This window comes from Myotis daubentonii, chromosome X (assembly GCF_963259705.1).
Source record: "Myotis daubentonii chromosome X, mMyoDau2.1, whole genome shotgun sequence".
NCBI lineage: Eukaryota > Metazoa > Chordata > Mammalia > Chiroptera > Vespertilionidae > Myotis > Myotis daubentonii.
Genome location: NC_081861.1, coordinates 3,510,636 through 3,533,434, shown reverse-complemented (window position 1 = coordinate 3,533,434; position 22,799 = coordinate 3,510,636). Strand labels below are relative to the sequence as shown.

General features: G+C 39.9%; 2 long non-coding RNA genes across 2 annotated transcripts in view; both read left to right on the top strand.

The window, feature by feature from the left end:
• The first annotated feature begins 4,701 nt into the window (after nucleotides 1–4,701).
• On the top strand, nucleotides 4,702–10,411 carry LOC132223834 (uncharacterized). The gene is made up of 3 exons (XR_009450532.1): nucleotides 4,702–4,914; nucleotides 5,673–5,768; nucleotides 7,266–10,411. It is a non-coding gene; the product is annotated as an uncharacterized LOC132223834 (long non-coding RNA).
• A 146-nt stretch (nucleotides 10,412–10,557) lies between these two features.
• The window catches only part of LOC132223836 (uncharacterized), a 36,872-nt gene continuing 24,630 nt past the window's right edge, over nucleotides 10,558–22,799 (top strand). Inside the window, exon 1 of the long non-coding RNA XR_009450534.1 lies at nucleotides 10,558–11,811. This is a non-coding gene — a long non-coding RNA (uncharacterized LOC132223836). The remainder of the gene's footprint in view (nucleotides 11,812–22,799) is intronic.

The following is a 22,799-nucleotide window of genomic DNA, read 5'->3' as shown; positions in this document are numbered from 1 at the left end:
AACCCTTCATCTAATTCTTGCTAATCTCTGCTTCTCAGTTCAGCTTGGCAAACATTTATGGAGATACAACAATGAACTGATAAATGTATATATTGGGAACTGATATGGGTTCAGGCTCATAAGTCTTTCAGGCTTATTTATGCTTTAATTTGCCACTACTGAAGACCAAAAGCTGTCAGACAAAGGGAGGAAACTATTTTAACCCAACAACTGGAGGTGAAATTGAATTAGTAGGACATTTTGGATGGAGGAGGACCCCATCCTGCACCTTTTAAAGTCCTGCACCACCTAAGTATCACATAATCTCAAGAAAGAGAAAAATCTCCAAGGGTCTTTCAGCATGTGAAGATTCTGTAACTCTATGATGCTCACTTGTAGCTAAATCCCATTTTGGAGGAGCCATTACATTAGGTAAATTCTCAAGATTCTTTCCAGTTCTTAGATGATTCTACCCTGCTGTTATCCTTCATGTACAGAGATGACTCTTCCTATCATTCTTAAACATTCTGCACTTGAGTGTTCACTCTGTGCTGGGTGGAGTTGATGATTCCCTGGTGTATTCGTTTCTTAAGGCTGCTGTAACAAAGTACCACAAATTAGATGGCACAAAACAACAGAAATTTATTGCTTCACAATTCTTGAAGCTAGAAGTCCAAAACCAAAGTGTTGGTAGGGCCCCTGGAGAGGATTCTTTCTTGTCTCTTCCAGCTTCTGGCAGCTCCATGTGGCCCTTAGCTTGTGGCAGCATAACTCTAATCTCTGCCTCCCTCTTCACATGGCCAATTTCCCTCTGTGTCTGCGTATCTTCTTCTCTTCCAGCAAAAACACCAGTCATATTGGATAAAGAGACCACCCTACCCCAGTATGACTTCATCTTAATAACATCAGTAAAGGCTTCAATTCCAAATAAGGTCACATTCACAGGTACCATGGGTTAGGACTTCAACATATCTTTTTGGAGAACACAATTCCACCTACAACATCTGGTGACCAACAATGTTTGCCTAGGTTTAGGAATAAGCTTTTGATTGGCAGCTAGGAAACATATCAAAACAAAATGGTCCACGAGGGAGGAAACCATGACCTAACTAACCTGATGTGCTTATTAGTTGAGCAAACCAGTCATACCTAGATTCACCCTATCACACAGGCTTCAGTCTCTTCTTTTCTTCTTTCTTTCTTTCTTTCTTTCTTTCTTTCTTTCTTTCTTTCTTTCTTTCTTTCTTTCTTTCTTTCTCCTCCCTCCCTCCCTCCCTCCCTCCCTCCCTCCCTCCCTCCCTTCCTTCCTTCCTTTCTTCTTTCTTTCTTTCTTTCTTTCTCTTTCGTTCTCTCTCTCTCTCTCTCTCTCTCTCTCTCTCTCTCTCTCTCTCTCTCTTTATATCATCAAATGATATGGTTAAATATTTGGTACTGGGAGATTTGTGGGAAGATCTGGATCATAAAAAGGTCCTTTCTTGTGAGTAAGGTAAATATTCAGGTATTCATCAGTTTATCACATACCCAAAAACCTAAGTGAGAGCTTACCAAGGGTTTTGTAACTGAAGGGTCTATTATTACAAGTATTCAGGTTTATATTTAGCCTTGAATTATACATAAACACCCACATACACCATATAAGTAATTTAGCTTAGACTTAGAGAATGAACATTTCAATATGAGCATTATATGAATGGTATTGTCTCTATCACCATTGTCTTGTGAGATAACTGGTGACATATTTCCCTAGTACAAGGAAACCAATTAAAGTAATTGTTACTCTGCAAATATGAATCAATGATGTTGCTCACTAATCCCAATCAACCAAAATGATGAAACTTAGTTCATTCTTTTCACACAGCCAGGGGAGGAGGAAACTTTGGCAAAAGAGCTGTCCTGTCATTTTCCCTTCCCCCTTAAATCATCTCCAGGTCTGTAATTCTCTGTTTTCATACAAAGAAAAAAAGATTATGCATTGTGTTTAGGCTCATGGTGAGTTGTAAAACAGCCCAAAGAGTAAATGAATTGAAATTATTAAAATAATTATCAGGAGAAAATTTCTCAAGAGGGGAAAGGTAATGAATTATAAAACTGTGTTGGGGCAAGGATCAGGATGGGAGATGCTGATAAAATTAAGCTGTTACAACAAACACACGTTTTGTTTTAACCTGTTTTGAATTTGGACCAGTCATTGGGAACTCCCTTTCCACGGGTCTACATGGGATGTTCACATCTGTCCTTATCAATGTGAAATATTTTTTTAAAAAAAGCTTTTGAAAACAAATAGGAGGTGACAAAGAATTCCTTGGAGACACAAAGGAGTGTCTTATTTCTTATTTAAAGACCAGTGAAAAATTCTCTACAGCACAGGAATTGAAAGGAAAATGTGAAATCTAATGGTGTTTGGTCAGTGGAGCAAGGGATTTGTAGTGGTAAAAGAAAATACAGATAAAGTTATTTAGTCTGAGTTTTTATATATCTCTTAGCATGTTTCAGGCTTAGAAAGGATCTCAATTGTGATTTTGTTGGCTTAGTTTTGACCTGAACAAAATGGATTTGCTGGTTCTGTTTCTCCTTTTTATTCAAATGAGACACACCCTCCTGGTTTTGAGAAATTTGATTCTTATCTCTTAGTTAGAACCATGACTGATGGTGAATTTTGGATGTTTTATTATGCTGGATTCTTATCAAAGACCACAAGGGAGACTTAACTTGAAGCAGAAAGATGATTGTCAAGTGACCTATAGATTAGGGTCTGATTCTTTGGTGGCGGTTCAATAAAAATAGTTTAGGCGAAGGTAGATTCAATAAGGCAGACTAAAAGAAATAAAATGCACTTCTGGGAAATGAGCAGGGCAAAGCAAACACACAGGAACTCATTAAAGAAACAGCCAATGAGCAGTGCATAACCAATATCTGATATATAATTTAAGACCCAAAGGTCACTTAATATCAACTCTGTTGCAATACACATGTGCTGAAAGACTTTATCTGGCCATTATACTTGAGCTTTCCCTGGGTGTTTTTATTTCAAGGATATTTCTCAGGAACACACACACACATACACACACACACACACACACACACAATGGAAGAGTAAAATCAGATTTATAGGAAGCATCTACTTGGATTAATTCGGTAATAAGAGCATTTTCAAATTGCTAATTTACTAAGTAAAGTCACCGGAATGCTGAATTACTTTACTTTTATTATGATGATTGAAAGAGATAATTGCAGGCCCAGCCACAAAACCAAAGCAGAGAGAAGAGAGGTAGCAGTCATTCTTTGCACAATTACTGGTATTTGTCATCCTTGCCTTGAAAAGGGATCATCAGTTTTTCTACAGACTGTTTTATTGCTTCAGAACCTCTTTTTCAGAATGCTGCTTATCATCCACGTTGTCCCCATTTACTTAGCAACAAATATACTATGAATATACTTCCATTAGCCAATTTAATGACTTTAATTTTGGTTCAAAATGTTAATTAAAAAGTATACATTTCATTCTTATGGGGATGAAACAAAAAAAACTCTTGGTTCTCAAGTGTTAGGTTAAATTCCTAAAAGCAGAGTTGAAAAACAGGGTTAATCAACGTGAAATTTAGTATAATGAGCCTTGGGTTAATTGTGATAATCAGTTATAATTAATTTTCCTATCTCTTTAAGAAAACAAAGACTCAAAAATCATGGCATCTATAACTTTATTTATACTTAGGGAGAAATTTTTTAAAAAAACAAAAATAAATGAGGAAACAGAAAGGAAGTTTGCCTCAAAAAGAAAAACACTGCAGAAAAAACTTGTAGATCAGATATTCTATCGCTAGAAAATGAGTGAGAATTTTATTGTTTCTTGGCTTTTAAAAAATCTGCCCTTCACCAAATAGCAGAATATTGCCAACATGGAAGAAACAAGATCCATTTTCTACATAACCATAGTTAATAATTTCCATGAAATTGACATTTTAGAACTATGGCCAAAGCCAAATTAAAACTTATGGGTTCCTAGTCCTACATCCTTAACCCGTTTTCTTAAGACCTACAATACACTTTCAAGCAAACCCAATTAATATAATAACAGAGGGTTGAAAGAACGCACGCACACGGGATCTGTTTCGGTAAAACACAGCTGTTCTGTTATTTATGTTTTGTTATTTTTTTAAAATGGGAAATGTGGCCATCATATACAGGAACCAACATCACATTTTTTAAAAAAGCCCCTACAACCAATGAACTTGGAAACCTTCTGTTCGTGCCTCTGAATTTCGCTGCAGTGGTAACCAGGAAAGCAGCACGGTCAGGTATTAGAGGCAACAGAAACAAGGCACAGGCAGCAACTTGTATCCCCTGAGCAGTTGACATGCTAATTTCTTTGCCTCCTCATTCCTGCTCCATCCACCCCCTTCCCCCCCCAAAACGGAGGCACCCTCTGGGCCCTGGAAGGTGCCTAGCGGGGAGTGAACAGAGGCCGGAAGAGCTGGGGCAGAACACGCGGTGCCCACACCCTTGGCTGCTGCTGGGTGAGTGCGCACAGCAGCGGCTGGTGGAGGGAGAGAGAGCAGGTTAGGCGCGTCCCGGTCTCTCCCCCCCCCCCCCCCCCCCCCCCGCTCCCCCATGCCTGGGACTGGGTATCTGCCACACAAGGGGGGGGGGGCGGGGGGGGCATCCCGCTGGGCCAGGGCAAGGGTGGGCGGGCAGGGAGGCGGAGCGCTGCGTGGGGCGGCGGGAAAGGGGCGGGGAGGACAGTTTAAGCTCGGACGGGCAGAGTTGCGGGTGGCAGAGTGCGGGCTCGGTGGGAGGTTCGCTGGCGGGGAGCGAGGACCGCAGCTGCCTGGGAACAAGGAGGCGCTGGGGCTCCGGGGTCAGCCCAGCACCTCCTCCTGCAGAGGAGATCGGCGAAGCTGGGGGACGCACCGGCTGCCAAGGCGACCCTGCGCGCAGGTGGGCACCCCGGAGCGCGGCGCCTGACCCATCCTGGGCTGCCGCGGGGCCCGATGCCCTCCCTTCCCGGCCGCGGGCTCTCGGGACCCGGGCTCAGCAGGTCTGGGAGCCGGAGGAAGGTGCAGGGCTCCGGAGTGTGCAGGCGTGTGCGCTCTCGCTGTGCCAGGTGGGGAAGAGGTGTGGGTCAGCTGCCTCCCTGGGGCTTCTCTCCCTGGGGTCCCCGCTCCACCCCTTTTGATGTGCTGAGCACCCGAGCGGCTGCAGAGGACTGCGACCCCTTCGCCTCCCACCCGCCATCTGGGTGGTGGGTGCAATTCGCCCCCTGGGCAGGATCCACACCCAGCAACCACCGGGGCGCCCTCTGCTCCAGGCCCCCGCGACTAGAGAGGAACCTGGGGGAAGAGAGAGGGGTGGCTGGGTCAGTCTGGCTGCAGGAGGAAAGCAGGAGTTCCTGGAGTATTGTCTCCGGGGGCGATGCCTGAGCCCTCGCACTCCCTGGTGCTTTCAGGGACAGAGTGGGGGGGGGGGGAAGGCGCGGGAGGAGGGAGGTGGAATGGGTTTGCGGAAATTACCTCCGAAGGCTGACTGTGCACATGCACTTGGCGCCTTGTGCACGTTTGGATGAGGGTTTAATGGAAACACGTGGGAAGAAGCTCGGTCCCTGGTGGACCCCCCAAAAAAAGCCTTTTGGGGTGGCCCAGTGGGTGTTCGGGGTTGGGAAGGAAAAAAGAGTGTGAGTGTGTGAATGTCTGTCCTAGGGAAGAGAAGGATGGCTAAAGGAGACTTGATTTTCTTGGATTTGCTGCAATTCCTTAAACCAAACCAGTCTTTCGAGGCGTTAAAGTAAATTACGGGTAAGTGGGGACGGATCTCTGGAGGAAATAAAAAGCCCCCCCCCCCGCCCCCGCCCCGGGTTTTCGGGGTAGCGGGCTTGGCGGGTATGCTCTCCATGCAGCTTCTGACGTTATCTCACCTAGGGGCTGGGGGTGGGGGAATGCTGCGTGGGTGGTGCATGTGTCTTTGGCTTAAGGTGCTGAAGCTGGAGCACTTATCTTGGGTAGACTATGGGACTTGAAGGAGGCAAAAAACTGTAGTGCTGTCTGTTATTCTCAGTTAACTTTAGAACCTCAGTCTCTGTTCTCTGTTTCTCTCTATACACACACGCGCACATGCACGCACACATGCACACACACGAACCCTGGTGTGGTCTGCTTGCCTCTCTTTTTCTTTCTATCCCTCCACCCTCTCAAGCACATCCACACACTCACCACACACACACACACACACACACACACACACACACACACACACACACACACCATGGTTGGGTCTGTTATTCTAAATTAACTCCAGATCTCTCTCTCTTCTCTCTCTCTCTCTCTCTCTCTCTCTCTCTCTCTCTCTCTCTCTCTCTCTCTCTCTCTCTCTCTCTCTCTCTCTCTCTCTCTCGTCTCTCACTCTCAATCTCCTTCACTCTCAATCTCTCTGGTCTTTCTTAGTCTCTCTTGTCTCTCAATCTTGTGTATCTCTCTCAGACTCTCATCTCCATCGCTCTCAATCTCTCTTGTCTCTCTCAATATCTTGTCTCTCAATCTCCTGTCTCTCAGTCTCATCTCTCTCAATCGCTCATTCCTCTCTCTCTCTCAATCCTCTTACAGATCTCATTTCATGGCTGCTTTGACTCACTAATAGTTGCTTATGGATCTTTATTAATTGCTTGTTATGCTCACGAATTTTTATTCATTTGACTTTTTTTAAAGAAGAAAAAAAGACCTATCTGTATTAAAATCTGTGGGGTCTTAAAGATCTTTCAGCATTCATTCACATTCGCACTAGGAATACAGCAGTAAATACCCCACCTAGTCTGTTTATATTGAACAAAGCTCTAATTCATGTTAGAATTAAGATTATTATTTTAAACGGACATTTTACAATCATGTGACAAAGTAACCTTTTCCTAGATCTCTCCCTCTCTTTTCTTCATGGGAATTTACAGAATTTTTGATTATTCGATTAGCAAAATGGTGAAGTTATCTTCTAATTTTAAGGGACAGGTCTTGAAATGGTTGTAGGTTGGCCTGTGGATGGGTTCTGTAACTCCACCTCTTACTTTAATGAACTGATCAGAGTAGTGTTGATCTGAGACTTATATATGCTTTGATTTCTAAATAATTTATCAAATCATTGGGGGGAGAGGGTCTCCTTACTAATTTTCCACACAGGAGAAAGAGCACTATTATTTCCTAAAGCCAAGATTTTGCCACTTTCCCCCCAAATGTCCCTGATAGATGCCTAGAAAAGATGCATGGTTGATGAATAATACATTGTTTATTTCCCTTTTATGTCTACAGGTGGCAGTGCAGAAGCCAAAATGGGAGCTCCTAGAAGTGGTTTCTGAAAAATAAGACCGCATATACACGAGTAAGCAAGCACAGGAATCTGAAAAAAACCACAGGTATGTAAAACAATTAAGCCACCTATCTGGTTTTATAATTATTGCATTCCACTATCGACATTTATACAGACTTTTATGAAGTGAAGCACTTTGAGGTGGTCTCAGAGGAGAAAACATGTTTATTCTATTCCAGACAATGTATTTAAATAAAAAGGCTTGATCTCATCGTTGCATTCTTTTTTACCATTCTAAAAGAGAAGCACTGTTTATGACCATGTGCCTTTGCATGTAACCAGTTGTTGCTTGATACTTGTTTTTAAGAACATTTTTCCTGAGATCAACCAATGAACTTGTATGCATATATGCAGAACCCATGGACACAGACAATGGGGTGGTGAAGGCCTGGGGTGGGGGAACAGGAGCAGGCTAGAAGGTATTAATGGGGGGGAAAGAGGATCTATGTAATACTTTCAATAATAAATATTTTTAAAGACAAATATAATTTTAAAAAAGAATACTTTTCCTGACGCTGTATAAAACTGCAATTGTTATGAATAATTTCATTTGGGTAACAGTTTAACAGAGTCATCCTGTTGAGCCAATGTGACAAGTGTTTGCTTTTTACAAAATCTGCATCTCATTGTTGACTTGATATCTCACTTAGCAGAATACTGAAATACCAATGCATTAGGTATTCTTTTAAGCCAGGTTCTTTAAACCAGCTCTTCTCTCTTTAACCATCTCATCATTTTTCTCCTCCTACCTTGCTGCTTTTCTAAGCCCAACATGTAAGATGTACCTTCATAATTCACCCACTTGACTGAACTAACGACAGGTTTAATATGAGATCAAAGACAATCAAGGTCAAAAATTTTTTTTCATTATGTCACAGTTAAAAAGAATTTGCCTTTGATTATCATTAAAATGCAATATTTTGCATGTTAAGACCCTGTTTCTTTTTATTAAAGTATAGTTGACATACAATATTATATATAGTTTCAGGTGTACAACATGCATAGCCAATAGTTATATTCCTTACAATATAATTGCCAGAATAAATCTAGTAAACATCTGTCACCATACAAAATTATTATGATAATATTAAGGCCCCTTTTCAATAATTGAGTAGCACAGTGTTATGAATGGTAGAAGAAGCCAGAAGGGGGAAAGGTTCACCTTTGTGGATTTTTGTTTTTCTTCCTTAAAATGGTGGGTCACGGTGCTCTCACAAGGAGGCTAAAGTTATTATGTTGGCTATAAAAGGATCAGGCATCAAAATGGCTGTTAAAGAGAATGAAGCTTTCTCTTTCCTGAGGGGGTGTAAGTGTTCATCACAGTGCCAGAATGCGATGATATCTTGTGATTTTTGACATTCTGCCTTTACAGCTGAAGAGGGATTTTTTTTTAGCCCCTGCCAATGAGGGTGTAAAACAAAATCAGATGCCATTCTTGAAGCTTAAAAATATCAAATTAGACATTTAACCCATAGAAAGCAAATTGAGAGCTCTGAAAGTATAGACTCAACTAAAGACAAAGTTTCTTACTGTAAAAAGCCCATGGCCTGGCTGGCATGGCTCAATGGTTGAGTATCAACCTATGAACCAGGAGGTCACATTTTGATTCCCAGTCAGGACACATGCCCAGGTTGCGGGCTTGATCCCCAGTAGGAGATGTGCAGGAGGCAGTCAACCAATGATTCTCTCTCATCATTGATGTTTCTATCTCTCCCTCTCCCTTCCTCTCTGAAATCAATAAAAATATATTTTAAAAAAAGATGGACCTCAGCTATCAAGCCCAGACCACTTTTTTTGTTGTTTGTTTGTTTGTTTTTTAAAAATATATATATATTTCTTTACTGGTTTCAGAGAGAAAGGGAGAAGGAGAGAGAGATAGAAACATCAATGATGAGAGAGAATCATTGGTTGGCTGCCTCCTGCACATCCCCCACTGGGGATCGAGCCCGCAACCCAGGCATGTGCCCTTGGGCCAGAATCGAACCTGGGACCCTTCAGTCCGCAGGCCGACACTCTATCCACTGAGCCAAGCCGGCTAGGGCCCAGACCACTTTCTTAAAAAACAAAACAAAACAAAAAAAATAAAAAACCATGGATATGAAGTGGCTTCAGGAAAGCTAACGAACATTTAGGAACATGTAAATTTGCACTGCATGGACCTTAGGTACATTACCTGACTCAGGAAACTGGGAAGTAACTAATCATCCCCCAATGTATCTAAGAGGACTAAGCTCTAATCTTCTAAGTCAGAAAGGAAAAGAGCACAGTTGAGCTTTTATTCCTTTTTTAAAAGATACTTTTTCTTTATTGATTTCAGAGAGAGGAAGGGGAAGGGGAGAGAGATAGAAACATCAATGATGAGAGAGAATAATAACTGATCAGCTGCCTCCTGCATGCCCCCTCCTGGGCATTGAGCTCGCAACCCGGGCATGTGCCCTGACCAGAAATCAAAGGGGAACAGACTGACATACCTCGATGTGAGGGTGGGGAGACAAGGAGAGATAAACTAAAGAACTTACATAGCTATATGCATAGCCCATGGACACAGGCAATAGGTTGGTGAAGACTTTAGGGGGAGGTAGGGCCTGGGCAAAGGGGAGTACAGGGGGTAGGTGGGAGATAATCTGCAATAGTGTCAACAATAAAAAATATATATATTAATAAGAAACAAACAAAAAAAAGTGGTGACTTCCTGTATCATGGGTCGACATTCAACCACTTAGCCACACCAGCCAGGCTTATTCCTGTTTTGAATTATAGCATTCTCATTATAGAGACATTAAGTGCTTTAGAGATATTTTATTTTTAAGGTAACATACCTTAAAAATAAAGTGTAAAATGCATTAATCCAGCGGTTCTCAACCTGTGGGTCACGACCCCTTTGGCGAACGACCCTTTCATAGGGGTCGCCTAAGACCATCCTGCAGATCAGATATTTACATGATGATTCATAACAGTAACAACATTACAGTTATGAAGTAGCAATGGAAATAATTTTATGGTTGGGTCACAACATGAGGAACTGTATTTAAAGGGCCAGAAGGTTGAGAACCACTGCAATCGAAAGTGTATTTTTTATATGTGTGTTCCTCCACGTAACCACCACCCAGGTCAAGATACAGAACATTTCAAGCGCCCCAGAAGATTTCCTCCTTTTCACACTTTGGGCCAGTTTTCGTCCAACCTGAAGGTTAGTAACCACACTGTGATTTTTAAAGACTCTACTTGCTAGTTTGTCTGCTATTAAGCTCCATATAAATAGTATCATATAGAAGGGATTCTTAACTTGTATGTTTTCTTTCATATAACAATGTCTACAAGATTCATCTAAGTTATAGTGCATATTTGTAGTTCATTCTAGTCTATTGTTGAATAGTAATTCAATTGTATGGATATACTACAATTTATCCATTCTTCTATTAGATCTTTGAATTGTTTCCAGTGTGGCTAATACGAATAAAGCAGCTATGAACATTCTTGCTTATGTTTTTTTTTGTGTGTGCACATGCCCACTCATTTCTCTAAGAGTGAAATTGCGGGGTCATAGAGTAGGCTTATATTTAGCTTTAGTAGATGTTGCCAAACAGTTTTTTAAAGTGGTTGTACCAGCTTAAATTCCAAAAGTAGTGTACAAAAATTCCAGTTGTATTACATTTTCACTAACACTTGGTTCTGTCAGTCTTTTTAAATTTTAGCTATTTTGGGGGCTGTATATTGGATCTCCATGTGGATTTTTAAATTTAAAAACTTTAATTGTGGTAAAATATGCAAAATATAGAATTTGTCATCATAACCATTTTTTAATTGACAGTTAGTGGTATTAAGTACATTCACATTGTTTTATAACCATCACCACCATCCATCTCCAGAACTCTTTATCTCTTGGAAAACTGAAACGGTAACCATTAAACAACGAATCCCCATTCTGTCTTTTCCCAGGCCCTGAAAATCACCATTTTACTCTCTGTCTCTATGAACTTGACTACTTTAATTACCACATACAAGTAGAACAACAGAATATATATTCTTTTCTAACCAGCTTATTTCACTCAGCATAATGTCCTTAAAATTTATTCATGTAGTAGCATGTGTCAGAATTTCTAATACTGAATAACATTCCATTGTGTGTGTGTGTGTGTGTGTGTGTGTGTGTGTTAGACACTTGGGTTGCTGTCACCTTGTTGCTGTTGTGAAAATTGCTGCCATGAACATGGGTATATAAATATTTCTTCAGGACTCTGCGTCCTATTTTTTCGGATACATACCCCAAAGTGGAACTGCTGGGTTATATGGTAATTCTATTGTCAATTTTTGTAGAACCACCATACTGTTTTCCAAAGCTACTGTACCATTTTACATTCTTAACAATGTACAAGGGTTCCAGTTTCCCCACATCCTTGCCAACACTTGTTATTTTCTGATGTGTTTTCTTATAGTAACCATTCTAATGGGTGTGAGGTGATCCTTATGGTTTTAATTTGTTTTCTGGTAAGTAATATTGTTCAATGTCATTTCATAAACTTATTGTCATTTGGATATCTTGTCAAATTCCTGTTAAAATCTTGCTCATTTTAAAATTGGATCATTTGCTGTTGTTGTTTTAAATTTCTTTGTCAGAATTCTTTTATATTCTACATATGAATTCGTGTTCAAATATATGTATTAGAAATGTTTCCCCAGTTTGTGGCTTGCCTTTTCACTGTCTTCATGGTATCTTTGAATGATTATTTTTAAATCCTCACCCAATATTTAAAAAAATTGATTTCAGAGAGAGAGGGAGATGGAGAGAGAGAAAGAAACATCGATGTGAGAGAGAAACATCAATCGGTTACTTCCCAGATGCATCCTAAGGATTGAACCCACAATCTGGGAATGTGCCCTGACAGGGAATCGAACCTGTGACCTTTTGGTGTGTAAAACATGACAGGGAATCGAACCTGTGACCTTTTGGTGTATAAAACAACACTCTCATACTGAGCCACACTGTCCAGGGATCTTTTGATGATTTTTAATGAAGTTCAATGATCAATTTTTCCCTTATAGTTATTGCTTTTTGTGATCTATTTATGAAATCTCTGTCTACCTTGGGGTTATTTTTAAAAAACTTTTTAGCCTGACTGGTATGGCTCAGTGGTTGAGCATCGTCCTAGAAACCAGGAGGTCAGGGTTTGATTCCCAGTCAGGGCACATACCTGGGTTGCAGGCTTGATCCCCAGTGGGGGGTGTGCAGGAGGCAGCCAATTAATGTTTCTATCTCTCATAATTATGTTTCTATCTCTCGCTCGCTCTTCCTTCCTCTCTGAAATCAATAAAAATATATTAAAAACGAAAATAAAAAAACTTTTGAGTTAGTGAAATATGTAAAGGCAATCTGTTTAGAAGATGCAATAAATTAACTATAAGCATATTTCAAATAAGAGCTCTTAGGTATAAATATTGGAGATTTTCTTTGCTGTAGCAGATGCCAGAGAGGGAGTTTGAAAAAGTGTATTTTTCAATAAGATACAGAGACACAGATGCTGTCACTCAAGTGGCTGTCTCTCCCCAACACTGATTATGTCCTCAGGGTCCCTCTAGAGTGGGCCCTAGGGAACAGCCTTGCGATGACTTGGCTAGAATAAAGAATGTGGCAAAATGGATAGGTATCTACTTTTCCTTAATCTGTAATCCACACTTACTGAAAGCTCTTTCCCTGCCCCTTTCCCATCTGAAAGGAGGGTTGCTCTGATTTGATGCTACTTCTTTCTTTTGCCTCAAAAATATCAATACCCTTGTGATTTTGCCATTTGTTAGCTTTTTCTCTTCTCCATCTTCATCTTTTCCCCGAATGCCCTGTGTTCACATTCACTTTCATGTCTTGGGCTGTCCCTCTCCCTCTACCCTGTGCTGTAAGGACTCCTCAGGTCTCTTATCCTGCTCCCATGACCTGATAACATTCAGATCTGTTATTTTTACCTGCCTCCTGGGAATCTCCCACTGGATATTCCACGGGTGTCTTTATAAAAAAGACTCCTCTCCAGTCGAATCTTCTGCTTTTCTTCTTTAATTAATATATTTGCCATTAATCTAGGACCCCAAAGTAGAATTCTTGGCACTGAACCCAATCCTCCCACACACCTTCTATCACTCTCACATCCCATGTTTAGTCAGTTATCAAAGCTGCTAGGTCTTTCTCCTGTCTCTGAAATATCTTTCAAAGGCATCTTCTCTTCCCTATATTTGCTACCTCATGGCTCAGGTTCCATTTAGGATAGTAGTTAAAGCTCCCAACTGATTCTCCTCATCCTTAAACTCCCTCTAATCCTCTACTTGTCATCAGTTTTCTTTTCCAAAAACACAGATTTAGTCATGTCATTTCCTACTTAAAAATAATTTGTAGCTCTCCACAGCTTACAAGAGGTATTCAAATCTCTTAGCATGATTTATAGTATGACACCCTTCATTATTTGCCTTCAACCTGCTTTTCCTGTTCTATCATCTGCCATTTCCTCCCCATACTCCATCTGTCCTAAACTATTTTTCATTCCTAGAACATTCCTTGAGTTCCTTCCTGCATCTGTGCTCTTGCACATGTTGTTTCTTCTACTTTTAGTGTCCATTCTTATCCACTGGTGACTTAATATATTGTTTTAAAAAAATCAGTTCGTACATGACCTCTTTTTAAAGTGAGCCTTCCTATCCTCTAAGTTAGGGGTAGGGAACATCCAGGCCATGGCTGTATAAGGCCAGATAAATCATTTGGTCTGGCCCTGCCAAGGCATTATGGGTGATTTAATTAAATATTTGACCAAATATAGCAGGCTAATTTTTAAGTTGATAATTTTGTATGGCCTGTGAATGATGTTATAAATATCCAAATGCCCCCCTTTGTATTGGAAACCTTGTTAGGGAGCATCTTTATTTGCTATTGATTTGCCTCTAGCATCTGATTTAAAAGGCATTTTGGGGAAAAGAATGTCAGGAAATGAAAAGAGATCTGATTGATTGGAGTTGATCATCTGTGTTCTCCCTCACCATGTGTGAAAATGACTTCCTACTGAGAAACAATAGTTTATCCAGTCTTAATGTTTATGTGTTTTTCCAGCTGTTGCAAACTATTCAGAATGGGAACATCAATTTAATTGTTTGTGATTTACTGCCTATTAAAGGAGGAAGGACAGTTACAATATACATGTAGGAGTTTAGTTGAAATATACATTGAAGTTGAAGTGTATGCTAGTGACCCTGACTTTCCAGAGACAGTATAGTAACCATGGATAGCTTTGAGTTTTTTCCAGAACTTGGTTTAGTACACATCCATATGTTTCAGTAAAGCTGTTAGAAATAAATAAAACAGATAAATTTTACCACATCAGAGCCCATTTCTACTAATCTTAGATATACAGATAAACTGAAGTGACCAAAAAGCCTAAAAGAATAGGAGACACTTAATGGGCCCAAGACTCCTTATAACTGCTTAACGACTGCTTAACGATCTTGTTTTCCTCCTGCCTTGTGCCACTCCTAGATTGGCCACCGACACAGTTAGAGGCATTAAAAATCCATAATCTGAGTAATTCTGTGAGAATAACATGCTACTATTTATGTGTGAAAATAGAACTTTCATTTAATGTTTAAAAAATCTTTAATTTTTAAGGCATGCTTTTCCTTTTATTTTTCAGAAAACAAAAGATTTAGTACATGTATCACTATATCCTATTTATATATCAGTTTCTAATTGAAACTCTTGCATTTGCTGTTTAGTTAAAATGACAACATAAATTCAAATGGCCATAGTTCAATATTTTTAGAAGACCATGACAATTTTGCGTTAGAAAATCAGTATTTTATCTCTTAGTAATCTATCAAATCAAGGAATTTTAATGGATTCAAATAGTATGCTAATTGAGATAGCATTTACAAGCACTCATGCTTTGTTCTTTTGAAAGAGCTAGATTGGCCCTGACAGGTTTGGCTCAGTGGATAGAACATCGGCCTGCGGACTCAAGGGTCCCAGGTTCGATTCCGGTCAGGGGCATGTGCCTTGGTTGTGGGCACATACCCAGTGGGGAGTGTGCAGGAGGCAGCTGATCGATGTTTCTCTCTCATCAATGTTTCTAACTCTCTGTCCCTCTCCCTTCCTCTCTGTGGAAAATCAATAAAATATATTTTAAAAAAAGAGCTAGATCGCTATCATAGACAATGGTGTAAAATATTTTATGTACCATATTCCCAACATGTTGCAAAATGTGAATTCTCCTTTCTAAGTTATAGTTTACTAATGTATAAATACATAGTTTATGTGTACTATGTGCTGTGTGAAGAGAGAGAACCCACAATCCTTCTGTGAATGGTTAAAATACTAGTAAAGGCTATATGAAAATCACGAGCAAGTGTTTATTGAAATGAGCTGATGTTTATTGAAATAGCCATGTAGGGCAGTGACTTGAGTATTATAGGACAGTGACTAGTTAAGAAGCATTTACATTGAGGAAGGTTGTGATAGTAACTATTGAATTCAAGGTGATACTTTTAGGAGCCTCGGGAGCCATACTGAATAGTGTTAATGGGCACATTGTCTGCTTTAAATAGGGATTTTAAAACATATACATCAAAGATGGGATAGATGGGATCACTCTTCTATTGTTTAAATACTAATCTTCACATTGAAAAATATTTAAAATGATTTTCCTGTTCTGTAAATACTGTTTTTATTCCTGGTTATTGATGATAGCAAAATGTTCTTACTATTGTGCGACTGTCAGTACTTTGGGTTTTCTGAAGGGAGGCCTGGGGACAGAGCTTGGGATATGGGGTTGCAAAGGGTGCTTTGCCTGTCTGGTTAGCCAGCTGTGTGTGCAAGAGGATCTTGGACTGTATTTGGACAATGAAAACAAAAAACATGGCAGGTATTTGGGCATGAAAATATAATGAAGGAAAACAATGGAGTCTTAATGAATTTTCTAGAGAGGAAGAGGTATGGCTGTTTTAGCTAATCATGATACCTAAGATTTCTGCAGGAAAAAGAACATATGATACTTTTCCTTAAAACAGCTATGGTGAGTAAAAAAAAAAAAAAAATGTGCATGGAGGGGAAACCTTGTACCATGGTGATAATCTATACAGAGGATCAGCTAGTCTCTTGATCTTCATGAATGGTAATGTGGGATCTTTTCCTTCCATCACCACTGTGTTTGATGATACTATGCCATTGCTTACCCATGTTATGAATAAATGCTTTGAGATTCACGGAAATAACCCGACTGCTGGGGCTTAAGTCACTGTCCCTGGCCACACCTTCTATGATTTTGACACATGTTTCTGCTCTGCCTGTCAATGTCAGGTTTAGTTACAGTGTGTATGAGTGTGTAGTGTGTAGTGTGTAGTGTGTGTGGTGTGGGGGCGGGGGGGGGCTTTTCCATTAATGACACTGGGTTTCCATATCCACATGATTAGAGTGAATGAATATGTAGTGTGTTCTATTTTGCATCACTAGCAATGAATTATCTATATAAAAGCTTAAGTGACCTTCGACTAGTAGCTATGATGTGCACTGACCACCAAGGGGCAGACGCTCAACACAGCAGCTGCCGAGCTGCAGTGACTTGGCAGCTGCAGTTTTCAGGTGATGCACCTGGAACTAGAGAGGAGGAAGCCCGATTCCAGAGTGTTTCACCTGAGAATTGCCCTCTCGCAATCTGGGACCCCTTGGGGGACGTCAGAGAGCCAGTTTCAGCCTGATCCCCGCAGGCCAGGCTGAGGTACCCCACTGGTGCAGAAATCCATGCACCAGGCCTCTAGCATAAATATAAAAATCAAAGTATTTCACTAAGAGTTTTGACCTTGCATTGGATTTGACCTTGGACTGGCCTGGTGTTGGAATCAGAAGGTTGAGCTAGAAATTAGGAGGCTGCTGTTCTGGTTTCTAGTTGGCTTCTAAATAACTGTTGTGCCTGGGCACATCATTCTTATTGTTCTGGGCTTCAATTTTGTCATCTTTAACATGAGGGTTGGACTATTAGTTATCCCTAAGGTCCCATCTTGTTCTGACACTCCATCAATCTTAATACCTGGTTATTAAGTAACCAATTACTTAATTGGTTATAACCCCCCTCCCCTCAATTTTGGGAAACTCTACCATAAAACTATTGTTAGGGTTAAAAATATTTGATTGCTTAAAACATGGAGTTACATTATTTTAAGGTTCATGAAATTAGATCAGAGGCCAGTTGGAAAATAGGCAATTATTCATAATAGTATATTCAAAATTATGTTATTGTGAAGTTTTTCTGTACTTGGTCAAGAACAGAGTGAAGACAACCGTACTAAAAATATAAACTTTATTGTTGAGTTAGGGTGCCCTGCGACTGTCCTCTTAATCATAACTTCTCCAAGACTAGGAAGGCTAAGTACTAGGCTAAGTTTTATGACTGCTACATGATTTCATCAATGCTTTCCATATTTTGTACTAAGCATTTGACATTCACAAGTCCAAGTGTGGTTTTTCTTATATTCATTCTGCTTTGGTCTCTTGAGCTTGAATTTGAAGGTTGGTGTCTTTCATTGGTATTGGAACATTCTCAGCCACTGTCTCTTCAGATATTGATTTTGCCCTGTTCTGATTCTTCTTTCTGGCTCTCCAATTATATGGTCAGATGACCTTTTAATGTTTTTTACAATCTGTTCTTTTTTTTTTTTTCTTGTCCTTTTTCTATTTGAGTTTTAATATGAGCATTTTTCATTGACTTTTACCTTCAAGTTACTAATTCTGTCTTTTGCTATATCTAGTCTTCTATTGAACCCATCCAATGAGTTAATTTTAGATACTGTTTTTCTTAATTTCATATATTATTTTTCTAGGATGTCTATTTTATCTATCTATCTATCTATCTATCTATCTATCTATCTATTTATTTATTTTTATTTTGTTAATCCTCACCTGAGGATTTTTTCCATTTATTTTTAGGGAGAGTGGAAGACAGAGGGAAAGACAGAAACATTGATGTGAGAGAAACACATCAAATGGTTGCCTCCTGCATGATCCCTGACCAGAGCCCCAGCCTGGTAGGAGCCTGCAACCAAGCTACAGGCCCTTAACCGGAATCAAACCTGGGACCCTTTGGTCCACAGGCTGATGCTCTATCCACTGAGCAAAACTGGCTAGGGCTCCATTTGATTTGATTTTTATATAGATTCTAGTTCTCTTTGAAATTCTCTTATCTCTCATCCATTTCCTCCTCTTTAAAATTCTTTAACCAATTAATCTGTTATTTTAAATGTCTTACAGAATCCAATAATCTGGATCATCTGTGAGTCTGCATCTATTGTCTTTTTTTCTCTCGAATATTGAGTACATTTTTTGCAACTTTTCTCATGTCTAATAATTTTTTATTTTATATCATACATGGTGGATGAAAGAATCTTACTAGTTCTAGATTACATCTTTTTCCAGAGAAGATTTACTCCTTTTTCTCTGTTAGATATATATATAGTGAGGAGATGATCACCTTTACTCCATTGGGAATTGAGCTAAGTCAAGACTAGGTAGCAGTTTTAGGAAGACTCAATCCAGCTGTGGTTGTCCATGCTCCTCAGGCATGGTTCTCCTGAGTTTTGATTGAAAAACTTAGAGGATCTTTGTCTCCTTAGCCCTGACAAACTGTAGAGATTAAATTTTCCCTTTGGAGGTCTTAAGATTAGCCTCCTGCCCCTTAATTTCAAATTATTGAAGCTGTCTTGAGGAGAAACCTGGTTATGTATTTGAGGCAACGTTTCTACTCTAGTAACACTGTGAAACTGGAGACTTTGCCTGTTAGGACCCTTCAGCCTAATATCTCAGCCTTTCTCACCCAGACCCAGAACTGAACAAATGGGGGTATGTCCCATCTGTCACATTAACCTCTGCATGTTCATCAAAGAGCTTTGCTGGTTTCCTTTCCTGAGTAAAAATCCTTTCTCTCAGCAAGTCTCATCGTTATGAGCCCAAAGTTCCCATGTGCCTGAAGGAAGAAAACCAGTGATTAGCTGCACCTCAAAAGGGCTCTCTTATCCTTGAGTCCCTTATAGTCTAATGGAAGTCTCATACTTTTTTCCTGCATAAAACATAAGATGGGATTTGCAATTTCATAATACACATTTTCATGTCTGCATCTATTCTCCTCATGGAGTCTTCTGTTTCAATATTAAACATTTTTTCTGCTTCATGATAAAAGTAATTTTGGTAGTAAGTATCAACTGACTCGTTACAATATTTCCAAAGGAGGAAAATGGGAATGCTTAAACAATGTGGTCTTTTTCAAAATATTTTCATTGCATTTTGTTCAGTTTTTCAATTTTAATTTGTCTAGAAAATACTTTGTAGGTAGATGTTAATGGAGGCAGTTTCAGTTGGTTTAAAACTGTCTCAGATGGATTCCTTATTGGACACATTTACTTCTCTTTTCTACTAAAATGAGGCATGACTGTCATTACAAATCCTCCCATTTGTGAGGAGAATTTGCTCCAGAGAATTCTAGTACCTTTAATAGGCAGCATTCATATGGTTTGCACATGTAAAAAAAAGAGAATGAGCCCCTCAAATTATTTAACTTGGAACCATTTCATTGTTAAGGAGCAATTCCGTTGTTAATTTTTCTTAGAAACTGTGTAAGACCTGTCCAGTGCTGAGAGCCCCAGGGCTGGTGGGAGCCCTGATTTCTAGTGTTGGCTCGCCTCCCTCAAGCCATTTGTCCCAGGAGAGACTTCTTTTTTTCTCATCCTGAGAATGAGGACATTGAAATAGTTGAGATCTAATTCTCTGCCTCTTTTCCCTTTGGATTTTAATAATTCATCACTTGAAAATTAAGATTGTACTTACATTTAAAGAAACTATATTGCCAGGATCAGTTAAAAGAATAAAACTATGCAAGCTTCTTTTGACTAATAAATTTTCTGTCTGTGACACCAAATGGGAAATCTTCGACACTATGTATTAGTGTCAAAGAAACAATTTTTTAAAATACTGTTTTGAAGTTGGTTGTTCATCTGCTTTGGGACCTTGGGCATATCATCAATTTCTATAAGCCTCAGTTTTCCCAACTAGGAAATGAATAGAGTAGTCCCGTAGCTATGTCTATTTCACAGGGCTGTTCTGAGGATCAACTAAAAACATTCATGAGTGAAGGCTCTTTATAAACAAAAAAGAGCTGTAAAAACATCAATTATCATGAGGACTATAATGGCACAGCCTTTGTGAGCAGTAACCATCTGTTGTTGTGGCTGTCACTATCAAAAATGAAATGAGAAAACAGCCCAAGGGCATTTCATTTATATACACCTTGACTTTCGTTCCCACTTCACTTTTGGGGGTTGGGTAGGTAAGCTGACACTGTATTTAAGATATAAGTACATTCCCCGAAGCCACTGAAATACAGAGCTGGAAGGGACAATGGGGTAATTTTAGCAAATCCCCCTCTTTTAAAGATGCAGTTTAGGAGTGATACTGATTTACCAAAGGTAACAGAGCTGCTTCAAGGTAAAACCAAAACTAAGATCAGTAACTGTTCGCAGTTTAAACCCTGATTTGTGCAATTATGTCTCCAATTTTGGTTAAGCACTAAAGTAAACAATGATTTCTTTTTTTTTTCTTTAAGAGGTTGGGATTCTCCATTTCCCTTCTCCCAAATTTTCTGACATAGTTTGCTTATCTCATATTTCACAGCTCCCACTTGCATTCTGGTGGTGGTAACCTCTCCGGCCAGAGAAAAATGTCCGTCACCTCTCACCCAAAGCTACACCCTCCACCCCCACATGTGCCCTTGATTCTCACCCCGCTTGCCTTCTCTGAGATTTATTCTAGCAAAGTGGTTCTCAACCTATGGGTCGCGACCCCTTTGGCGGTTGAACGGACCCTTTCTCAGGGGTCGCCTAAGACCATCTTGCATATCAGATATTTACATGACGATTCATCACAGTAGCAACATTACAGTTATTTATGAAGTAGCAATGAAAATAATGTTATGGTTGGGTCACCACAGGAGGAACTGTATTTAAAGGGCCAGAAGGTTGAGAACCACTGCTCTAGCAGTTATCTGTGTCCTATATTATTTTTCATTCTGCTGGCTCTTCTTGGCCTATGAAGGTGCCCAAGTTTGCTGTAGAATTTTCTTTTTACTTCATCTTACCCACTGCTTTTTTTTTTTAACACTTGGCTACTGGAAACAGACATGGGTAAGCAAAGTCACCGCTTTCTCAACTTCCATTCATTTTCTTTGCTTTTACTTCATTGTTTTTTATTGTGGTAAAATACACATAACCTAAAGTTTTCCGTCTTAAGTATTTTACATATACAGTTAGTAGTATTAAATACATTCACATGGTTGTGCAGCCATCAGCTCCGTCCATCTCCAGATCTCTTTTCACCTTGAAAAACTGAAACTTTGTTCCCAATAAACAATAACTCCTCATTTCCCTCTCCCCTGAGACCTGGCAGCCACCATTCTACTTTCTGTATGATTTTTCCATGTATTCCTTGTGCACTATTGTATTAGCACAGTGACAAGTGCTTGGTGGTAGCCCAGCACTCATCCCCTGCTCTGCCCCCTCCCCACTTGTTGCACTTTGTTTTTTTTTTACTTCTCTTGGAGAGAACCTGCTGCCCAGCTTTGGGGCACTTTTTCTTTGATCTCTAGGATCCCTTCTTAAGATCTTCTAGACTAGCTTCCTCCTCCTCTTCCAATTTTTTAAACGATGCTCTTCTGCAGTGGAATTAAGCAACAACCCATGGTCATCTACCCACTCTCCCTGTATTTATATTCACCAGCCAGGGGTGGGGGCTCTTTCCACACACTCTTAACACACCGAGCCTCCATGCCTTCAGACCCTTCTCTTTTCTTCCTTCAACAATCAGCCCAAATGCCTTCCTCAGTGAAGCCTTCACTAGCAACTTCAGTTGCAATTCTTCTGTCCCTCTACTAGCCTGATTTCTTTTTTCTTTATTTTATTTTATTTTACATCACCATTTATCCCCACTATACCTTCTTCCACCTCCACCCCCCTTACCCCACAATCACCACTGTTGTCCGAGTCCATGAGTTCTTTTTTCCCCCTTTTTTGCTCAATCCCTCTACCCTCAACACTAGAGCTGTCTGCCTGTTCTCTATGAGCCTGTCTCTATTTTGCTCCTTAATTCAGTTTGTTCATTAAATTCCAATATATGAATGAAATCATGTGGTATTTGTCTTTGAGTGGGTAAAACAGCTATGGTACATTTACACAATGAAATACTATTCGGCCATAAAAAGGAAAAAAATTTTATCCTTTGCGACAGCATGGATGGACCTGGAGAACATTATGCTAAATGAAATAAGCCAGCCAGAGAAAGACAAGCTCTGATTTCAATGTTATGAATATTCCACTTTGCCCCACCCTAAAGCTGATGTGTACTTCGGGGGGCAGAGACTGCCTGATTCTTTCCTGTCAGACTTAGCCCTCACTGTAGGCCCTCAGTCAGAGCTGTA